The following is a 10,701-nucleotide window of genomic DNA, read 5'->3' as shown; positions in this document are numbered from 1 at the left end:
TCCCCCTTAAGGATTCTGAAGACACGGTCTGAGACGTCTCAGACCCTGGCACCCGGGAGGTAACAAACCATCCGAGAGTCTCGCCCATGTCCACAGAACCGCCTGTCTGTCCCTCTAACTATACAGTCTCCTATAACTAGCGCTCTCCTCCTCTCCTCCTTTCTCTTCTGAGCCTCAGAGCCAGACCTCGTGCCAGAGACCGGGTCACTGCACCTTACCCCTGCTAGGCCATCCCCCCCCAACAGTATCCAAAGCGGTATACTTATTGTTAAGGGGAACCACCACAGGGGATCCCTGCACTGCCTGCTTCCTCCCCTTCCCACGTCTAACTGTTACCCAGCTACCTCTGTTCTCTGGACTGTTACCCAGCTACCTTTGTTCTCTGGGTTAATTTCAACCCTCCCCAGTAACACTAACAATAGCACCCCACAAGGATAATAGCCTTGGGTCTGTTCAAGTGTAGTCCATTTGTTCTGTACAGATTATGTCTCTACCACAGACAATGCTATTGTCCATTCATTCTGCACCATCACTTCAGCTAAACATACATCTGTTTTATCCTATTACTTTTAAAGGACTTGTTAATATGTGGCACCAAAAATAATGTGGGAATTGTTGCTTCCTCTAAAATTTATCTGCACATCCTTATCATAGAATCTTGACAGTGCACAAAGAAACCACCAACTCATCAAGTCAGGCCCAACCCTCCAGAAAGCATCCCACCCAAACCCAGCTCTCTGCCCTATCCATGCATTTACCATGGCAAATCTACCCAGCCTGTACATCCCTGGGCACTTTAGCATGGCCAATCCATTCAAATTACCTTCATTGTCTGCTCCTGACTGAGTGGTCTGAAGCTGCTCAGCAAACCCTCGAGCAAGGTCTTTATGTGCTGATAATTAGAGTCATACAGTCATAGAGTCTGACAGCACAGAGACAGGCCTTTCAGCCCAAACTGGTCCATGCCAACCAAAATGTCCATCCACGCTAACCCCATTTCCCTGCACTTGGCCCACATCTTTCTAAACATTTCCTATCCATGTATTTGTCCAAATGCTTTTTAAACAAATTTGTGAGGCATGATCTGCCACCCACAAAGCCAGACTCCATCCACGCTAACCCCATTTCCCTGCACTTGGCCCACATCTTTCTAAACATTTCCTATCCATGTATTTGTCCAAATGCTTTTTAAATGTTGTTTATGTACTCGCCTCAGCCACTTCTGCTAGCATTTCATTCCACATGCCTACCACCCTCTGTGTAAAAATGTTACCTGTCAGTTTCCCTTTTATTCTTTCCCCTTAAACTTAAATGGATACCCTCTAGTCCTCAATTTCCCAAACCTGAGAAAAAGACTGAGTGCATTCGCTCTATCCATGCCTGTCATGATCTTATACACCTCTATAAGATCCCCCTCAGTCTCCTATGCTCAAAAGAAAAATGTCCTACCTTGTCCAACTTCTCCCTATAACTCAGAATGTTGAATCTGTGTAAGTTTCTTCTGCAGTCTTTCCAGTTTAATAACATCCTTCCTATAACAAGGTGACCAAAATGAATACAATATTCCAAGTGTACTATATAACTGCAACATAGTTTCCCAACTTCTATGCTCCGTGCCCTGACTGATGAAGGCCTCTGTCCCAAAAATCATCATCACTGCCCTGTCTACCTGTGACCCCACTTTCAGTAAACTGTGCACCTAAACTCCAAGGTACCTCTGTTGCACAACACTCCTTAAGATCCTACTATTCACCATTAAACTCCTACCTTGATTTGACTTTCCAAAGTACAAGACCTCACACTTATCTATAGTAAACTCCATTTGCTAATTCTTGGCCCACCTCCCCAGCTGATCAAGGTCCTGCTGCAATTTCTGATAAACTTCCTCACTGTTCACAATACTGCCTATCTTAATTTCATCAGCAAACTTGCTAATTCATTCCTTATACATTCTCATCAAAACCATTGATATAGAAAACAAACAACAATGGATCGAGTACTGACCCCTGAGGCACTGCACTCATCACAGGCCACTAGTCCAACAAACATCCTTCCTCCATTATCGTCTGCTTCCTACCATCAAGCCAATTTTGCTTCTAATTTGCCAGCTCTCTGTGGATTCCATGTGATCTAATCTTCTAGAGCAGTCTACCATGTGAAACTTTATCAAAGGCCTTACTAAAGTTCATACAGACTACGTCTCCTGCTCTCATCAACCTTTCTGGTCACTTCATCAAAGGACTCTAACAAATTTGTGAGGCATGATCTGCCACCCACAAAGCCAGACTGACTGCTCCTACTCAAACCCTGTCTTTCCAAATGCATGTATATCTTATCCCAGTCTTCTTAACTAACTTACCCGCCACAGATGTTAAGCTTATGGTCTATAGTTCCTAGGCTGTTCTTTGCAGCCTTCTTGAATGATGGTCCAACATTCGCTACTTTCCAGTTTTCCTGGACCTCACCCATGGCTAATGATGATTCAAAAATATCAGCCAGGGCCCCCACAATTTCTTCTCCAACCTCTTGCAATGTTCTTCGGCGTTTCTGGTCAGGACCAGGAGATTTATCCACTTTCATACATTCTAATACATCTAGCACTTCCTCCACTGTGATATGGACTGTCACCAAGATATCACCAATTACTTCCCAAAGTTCCCACGTCTTCATGTCTTTCTCCATTGTAAATACAGAGGAGAAGTATTCATTGAGAACCTCCCCCATCTCCTGCAATTCTAAACATACATGTCCACTTTGGTCCTTGAGAGGCCCTATTCTCTCTCTAGTTATTCTTTTTCCTTGAATATACTTAAAGTACCTCTTTGAATCCATCCTAAACTTCTCAGCCAAAGCTATCTCATGCCCCTTTTAGCCCTTCGGAATTCCTTCTTCAGTAAACTCCTGTATTCCCCGTATACTCCCAGGGATTCCCTTGATCCCAGCTGTCTGTACCTGAGCCACACCATTTTTTTTCTGGTCAAGGCCTCAATATCTCTTGTCATGCAGGGTTCTCTATTCCTGCCAATCTTGCCCTTCACCCTCATAGGCAAATATAGACCTTGAACTTTAGCTATCTCCCTTTTCAAGGCCTCCCACTTTCCGAGGCCCCTTTGCCTGCAAACAAACTACTCCAATCAACCCCTGCAAGCTCCTATCTAATTCCATTTAAATTTGCCTTGCCCCAGTTTAAAACAGGAACCTGGGGACTAGTTTTGTCCTTCTCCATAACTCTGTTAAAATTAATAGAACCATGGTCACTGCTCCCAAAGTGCTCCCCCACTGTCACCTCTGTCACCTCTGTCACCCTGTTTCCTAAGTGTAGGTTGAGTTTTGTCTTTTCCCAAGTAGGGCCCTCTATATGCTGCTTGAGGAAACTTTCCTGAATGCACTTAACAAATTCCATCCCATCTAAGCCCTTAATGTTCTGACAGTCCTTGTCTACATTAGGAAAATCAAAGTACCCTACTCTGACAAACCTATTGCTCCTGCAAGTCTCCCCAACATCTCTGTATATTCGTTCCTCTACTTTCCGTTGAGTATTTGGGGGCCTACAGTACAATCCTAATAACGTCACCATCCCCTTCATAATTCTTAGCTCGACCCACAAAGCCACCCCCAAATCCTTCAGTTATTTAATCTCTGATTACTGCTGTGATACCCACCTTAATCAAAAATGCAACTCCCTCTCTCCTCTTTTCACCACTTCTGTCCCATCTAAAGCACCTGTACCCTGACGCATTAAGCTGCCAATCCTGCCTTAGCCATGTTTCTGTAGTGGTTATAATATCCCAGTCCCATGTACCTCTCCACACCCTGAGTTCATCGGCCTTACCTGTCAACCCTCTTGCATTGGAATAGATGCAATTTAATCGAACAGGCTTTCCTTGCTTGCTCTCGTGTTCCAGCATGACCTGTTCCTTCAACTTACTACTTCTGATTACTGTGTCTCCTTCCAGCCTCCCACTTGCCTCCCTGCTGTTGAAGATCCCACTCCCCCTGCCAATCTAGTTTAAACCCTCCCTTGCAGCACTAGCAAATGTGGCCACCAAGATATTGGTCCCCCTCCAGTTCAGATGTAACCCGTTCCTCTTGAACAGGTCACCTTGGCCCAAGAAAAGATCCCAATTATCTAAAAATCTGAATCCCTGCCTCCTGCACAAATTCTTTAGCTATGCATTCATCTGCCACATCCTCCTGTTCTTACCCTCACTAGCACGTGGCATTGGAAGTAATCCGGAGATTATCACCAATGAGGTCCTGGTTTTTAACTTTTTTCCTAGCTCTCTATAACCACTCCACAGGTGGTTATTTCCTATTTCTACCTATGTCATTTGTGCCAACATGCATAATGACTGCTGGCTGCTCACCCTCACCGTTGAGAACATTCTGTAGTTGCTCTGCGACATCCTGGACCCTGGCACCTGGGAGGCAACACACCACCTTGGATTCCCGTTCATAACCCTGTTATGTTGCCAAGGGCTTTTAACACTCCAACCACCAGACCGTTTGAGTCCTATTAATCAGGGACCACCTCAGCAGCAAATGATACTTAAAACAGTTACTTTCTTAACTTGATTTATTAACAGTCCAGTGCAGGCTGCTTTGAGCCAGTACAAGAAGGAAATGACTGGTGAGTGTAGAATTCACAATAACAATTGTATGAAAAAGCCAACAATATACGACCAGACAAATACCTCCAGACATTTTGCCCAGTTTCTTTAGATGATAGAAAGATATGATAGGCCTGAGGAAGCAGGGTGGAAGATGGTTCACAAACAAGCAGATAGAAAAAGAGAGGAGAGTAGAGTACCCTGGCAGGAAATGTACCCTGGGCCGGGGGAGGGTGCTGGAGAAAGAGCACTCTGATTCCTGATGAAGGGCTTTTGCCCAAAACGTCGACTCTCCTGCTCCTCAAATGCTGCCTGACCTGCTGTGCTTTTCCAGCACCACACTCTCGACTCTAATCTCCAGTATCTGCAGTCCTCAGTTTCTCCCTGCTGGAAAAAGAGCACCATTCAGCCCTTAGATTGAAGCCAACTCATCCTCTTGCAGCAAGTCACCGGCCTTATCCTCCACAGAACCCGTGGGTGCAGGGCTATCAGAGCAGCTTGGTCAGGTTTTGATGTTAAAAATCTGGCCACACTACAATTATGTTCTATATAGCCATAAATTTGCTCTAAAGTGGCCTTTGATTACAACTCTCTCCTTCTGCAAAAGTGTTCTTTCTTTGTTGACTGCAACTTTTCCTTCAACTCGGTGATAACAACTCTCATTCTAATTATCGTAAGAAGCTAACTTCATTGCTTACTTTAACTTTTTTTTGTTTAAATCTTACAGCTAAAACCAGCATGATGTTGTCCATCTCAGTGCTCTTTCAGTAAACCCCACTGCATAAAAGCCATAGCAAAATTTGATTGACTGGATATCTCAAATAAATCCCAACTCTCCAGCTGCTATGTTTTATCAGAAGCAAAATCCATTCTGCTGGAATTCACTTTGGTGTACTTTTCTCTCAGAAACACTGACCCAGATTTTTTAATGGCCAAAGAGTCATTAGTACTATATGGATGGGAGTTGCAGGTGAGGATCCTGTGGAATTTTTTGCTAAGCACGTCCTCTATGCCTTCAACCCTCTGAAAATCTTGACTTAAATTGGAGAGTTCCAACTAAATTAAGTAAAATTGTTACTCAAGAACAGTTAAGCTATTAAATATACAGACTAATTCCTGAGTAACTCTTAAACTGACCTTATTTAAGCCGACTTCCCCCACACATCCGAACTCCCCCAAAACCATTTATGCCCCTTACACCAGACCCAATGCCCCCCAACCCCAATGAGTCTGAGCCAATCCCCATTCTACCAAGACCAAGCCTAACACTGCTTCACAGATCTCTCCCACCTCACCAGATCCAATTTCCCCCATTCACCCTCAACACTACATCACTTTGCTGCCTTGCATCTTAGCACCTTATCCACATGACACCCTAACTCTTCCCTCATGGCATCCTACCCCTGCCACATTTCTCCTCCCCACCTGGCACCCTAACATTACACTTAATTCATGCTCTTACAGGTTGACTGCAGTTGTCAAAGTGGGTGAATAGATTAAAGAATACAGCAGCTGACTGCTTTAGAAATGGGGCACAGTTCACCTACTTCTAACAGTTCTGTGCTACAAAAAATTGTCAGGATGGAAGTACAGTTCCACATTCCTGAGGGAGCCCTGAATGAAATTTGCTCTCATAAATGCTTCTTTCTTAATAAAAGCAGGGCCGGAATGGTAATGTGCATAAGATCCAATTCACTCCTTTTCACTCTGTTTTGGCGGATGCTGAGATATTATCAGTTTGTCTGATTTTGGTCAAATCAACAAGGGACTCCACTAACCATGACTATATTTGGATCACTGATTAGTTGTTGAAAAACAATCTGTAAGTTACCAAAAGGGAAGACCAGTTTTGGTTTTTGAAATATGATAAGGATCCATGTAAATTCACAGAATCAAATTCACAATACTCAAACATTAAATCGTTTAAAAATTCACTCATGGGATATGGGGGTCACAGACTGGGCAGCATTTATTGCCCATCCCTTGTAGTCTTAAGTCAAATTGGCCAGGATAATAAATTATATTGTGAAAGGAAATGTCATCACATTGTGCTCAATTAATTTAAAATTTTTTAACTAAACACATGTTGTCTGAAAAGTAATTGAGTGATTCATTAAAATGTGCATACAAAAGGAAAAGAAACGGTGTATGACATGGTGTGACACACATGCCTTTTATGATGTAGTATGCTATTAACCCATGAACAATGCAAAAGAAACCCAGTAATGTGTTCTATAATTTCTGCTATTCTAATTTGATCACATTCAATATTCTAAATGGAGCAAATAATTTTTAACAGCTACGACTGGGATGAGAAGACTGTGACTTTTCATTAAAGTATAGACTTGTTCTTCCTTATAGCTGTTCATTTGCATTTTTCCACTTATAATTTCATAAAAATGAAAGGTCCTATAAATAGGATCCACGATCTACAGTGTATTATGTATTGGGTTGCTACCGATTCGTGAGTTAATTAATTGCCATAGTTTAAATACATAGAGTTGTTTGTACTGTATCATAATGTGCAGATCCTAAGCTATTTTTACATAACTTTGAAATGTTTTCATAAAAGAAATGTATGTTACATGTAGGTTCAAAATTATTAATAGTGAAGTATTATCACTTGCTGACCTAGGGGGATTAAAAAAACAAGTGCTCTTAAACAAGCTCTGAGCTGCAATGTTTTTTTAAACATAACTATGAAGAAATGGAATAATCTTCAATTTTTGCAGTTGTTCCCCATATCTAATGCATTCTAGTAGATGGTTTCAGAAGTAACCACTGTGTTTATGAAACATCTTTAATACTGTAAATCATCTCTAAGTGTTTTGGCCAGATGACAAAATGTATGGTCAGTAAAGTTACTTTTAAGGGTTATCAAAAAGAAGGAAAGTGAGATAAAGAAGCAAAGTAGTTGAAAGAGAAAATTTCAGAGGTCCAGCTTGAGACAGCTGAATGTACAGCTCGCAATAATGGAGCAAATAAAACTGGGGCTGCTGAAGAGGCTAGAATTGATGGAGCACAGATATCTCACTGGCTTGTAGGGCTGGAGAAGATTATAGGGGTTGTGAGGGATAGAATTTATGGCCCAACTTTTCCAGCACTTACGCAGACTTGAGGCTAAACCTGTGTTGGATAGGGCCCATCACATGCTGCATGCTAAACCGAAAGGAGGTGAGTGATCTTGCCTGAAGGTCATCAGGGTGAACCAGTTTCAAGAAATCACATTCTACGCTATGCTAGAAATGCTTCTCCCCTTGTATTTAATGGAAAGAGAGCATATATTTTTCAGGATTTCACCCTGACTGTGGCTAAGCAGCGTGCAATTTTGCCAAGATAAGGAAGGAGCTACACTCATGTCCTATCACCTTGCCGAGTTACCTAACTCATAGGTTTGATGACCCAGGTTGAGCTATGGACTTTGAGAATAAAAACCTTAAAAAGATTGCATTTCCAGAGCCAGATTGATGATTGGGCCTAACTAGTCTGATTAGACGTTAGCTTTATGATACCATGGGCAGATTACTGTGGAGATGAAGATGGATGGTATGCTGTGTTTACAGACTTCATTTTTGTTTCATAGTTTTTGTACAGTTAACTTTTACATTCCCAAGGTCGCCATGTAGTTTGCTTGAGCTACAAAAGATGACAGTTTTTTTAGGGAAGAGAGCACACGGTGCTTCTGTTGGGAGGTGGAGGGGTTGGTGGGCAGGTATTCCATTTGTGAGGACATTGTTATTGGAGAGTGGTGGAGTTTGGTTTGTTCTGAGGGGACGGGGGTGGCACATACCTCACTTTTATAAGGTTTACATTTGTTTATCTATTATTGCACATTTGGGATTTTATGTGTGATTAGTATTGCAAAGGCCTGGACAACCCAATTAAATGCAGTAAGGTTTTACATTATATGGGCATGAAGATGGCATAACTAATTTACTTACAAGAAATCCACTTGAAAAGTATAGACAGTCCTAAGTTGAAACAACGTTGGATTGGACAAATGTATTTTTCCTCCTTTTCTAACAGATCAAGCGGAATTGCCATTCTTTTGCATAAATCTATTCCTTTCATCCATGTTAAAACTACCTCTGATTCTATTGGCAGATTTATTATTATTATTGGACAGAGTTTTGACATTGATGTAATCTTGGCTAATGTTAGTGCTCCCAACTGGCTTTTTTTCAGACGGTTCCTTTCAATGTTACGGGATTTATCTTCACACCAGCTAATCTTGGGAGGGGATTTTAACCTTTGGTTGAATCCTCACTTAGACCATTCTTCCTCTATTCCAAGTGCCCAGTCTAAATATGCTAAAATAATTAAAACTTTTAGGGAGGAATTTAATACTGTTTATCCCTGGTGGTTCTTTAATCCTTCTAAAAAGGAACATTTTTTTCTTTCACATGTCCACCACACTTTTACACGTATTGATTTTTTTTGGTGGATGACAAACTACTCACATCCATTTCTAGTTGCAAATATGACTCCATTGTTTTATCAGAACCATGCATCTGTCTCTATGAATGTTTGATTTCAGGTGTTTCTTAATACATGCCCGCCTTGACATCTCAATACACGCTTACTCTTAGAGGAAGATTTTGTTAATTTTATCTCTCAGGGGATAGATTTTTTTAAAAACAATTCACAAAACCCCAGGCATTATAGCTTCCTTGCTGTAGGAAACCCTGAAGACCATTCATTTGTGGTGAAATAATTATTTATACAGCACATAATAATAGACTGAGGAAAGAGAAATTGGTAGGTTTAACACAATGTCTGTCTCAATTAGATTCTCTTTATGCAACCTCTAAGTTCAGAAGTATATAAAAAACATATATCCCTACACGCCATGTATGATGTTGTAATGTCACAATATACTACTGAGCTTTACTTCACTCTCTAGGTTTAAATTTTATGAACAAGGAGATAGAACTTGTAAATAGGGTGACATCATGGCTCAGCAGTTAGCACTGCTGCCTCGCAGTGCCAGGGACCCAGGTTCGATTCCACCCTCGGGTGACTGTATGGAGTTTGCACATTCCCCCCCATATCTGTGTGGGTGTGCTCTGGTTTACTCCCACAGTCTAAAAATATGCAAATTAGGGTGAATTGGCCAAACTAAATTACCCAAAGTGTGAGGTGGATTAGTCAAGGGAGATGGGTCTGGGTGGTTTACTCTTCAGTGGGTTGGTGTGGACTTGTTAGGCCAAAGGACCTTATTCCACAATGTAGGGAATCTAATCCAAATTGTTGGCACATCAGTTGTGCCAAATGTCCTCAGCTCAATTAATCCCACAAATTTAAGCTAATTCAGGTGTCACATCAGATCCATTAGGAATCAACAAGACTTTTATGGAATGTTACATTTCACTTCATTCATCTGAATGTTTTTCTGCTACAGCAGATTTTGAGACCTTTTTGATAAAATTAATGTTCCTACTAATGATCAAAATGTGGTTAAATAATTGGAATAACCAATCACAGCAATAGAACTTAAGGCTATGGCTAGATTACTACAAAGTGGTAAAAGACCTGGAGCCGATGGTTTTCTGGCCGAGGTGTTTTAAAACATTTTGGAAAAAGTTGGCTCTGCTTTTGGTAGATATATTTATTAGATGTGTTTAATTCTGACACTCTTCCTCAAACTTTAACTCAGATATCAATTTCTTTGCTTTTCAAGAAAGGCAAAGATCCCTTACTGTTTTACTGTGTGGTTCATATCATCCTATAAATTTTCTGAATGTTGATTTTAAATTGTTGTCAAAGCTATTAGCCCAACGTTTGGAAACCAGCCTTCCATCTAGCATATCCTTGGATCAAACTGGATTTATTTGCAACAGGCACTCCTTTTTAAAATTTAACATTGTTTACAATTCTTCCCCATCCATTCTCCTTGAGGCTTTGATACCTTTAGATGCTGAAAAAGCCTTTAAAAGAATGGAATGGAATTTTGTTTTTCATAGAGTCACAGAGATTTACAGCATGGAAACAGACCCTTCGGTCCAACCCGTCCATGCCGATTAGACATCCTAACCCAATCTAGTCCCACCTGCCAGCACCTGACCCATATCCCTCCAAACCCTTCCTATTC

The sequence above is a fragment of the Chiloscyllium plagiosum genome, chromosome 6, assembly GCF_004010195.1.
Source record: "Chiloscyllium plagiosum isolate BGI_BamShark_2017 chromosome 6, ASM401019v2, whole genome shotgun sequence".
Classification (NCBI taxonomy): Eukaryota; Metazoa; Chordata; class Chondrichthyes; order Orectolobiformes; family Hemiscylliidae; genus Chiloscyllium; species Chiloscyllium plagiosum.
The sequence above is the reverse complement of the archived record's forward strand: the minus strand, read 5'-3'. Positions refer to the sequence as shown.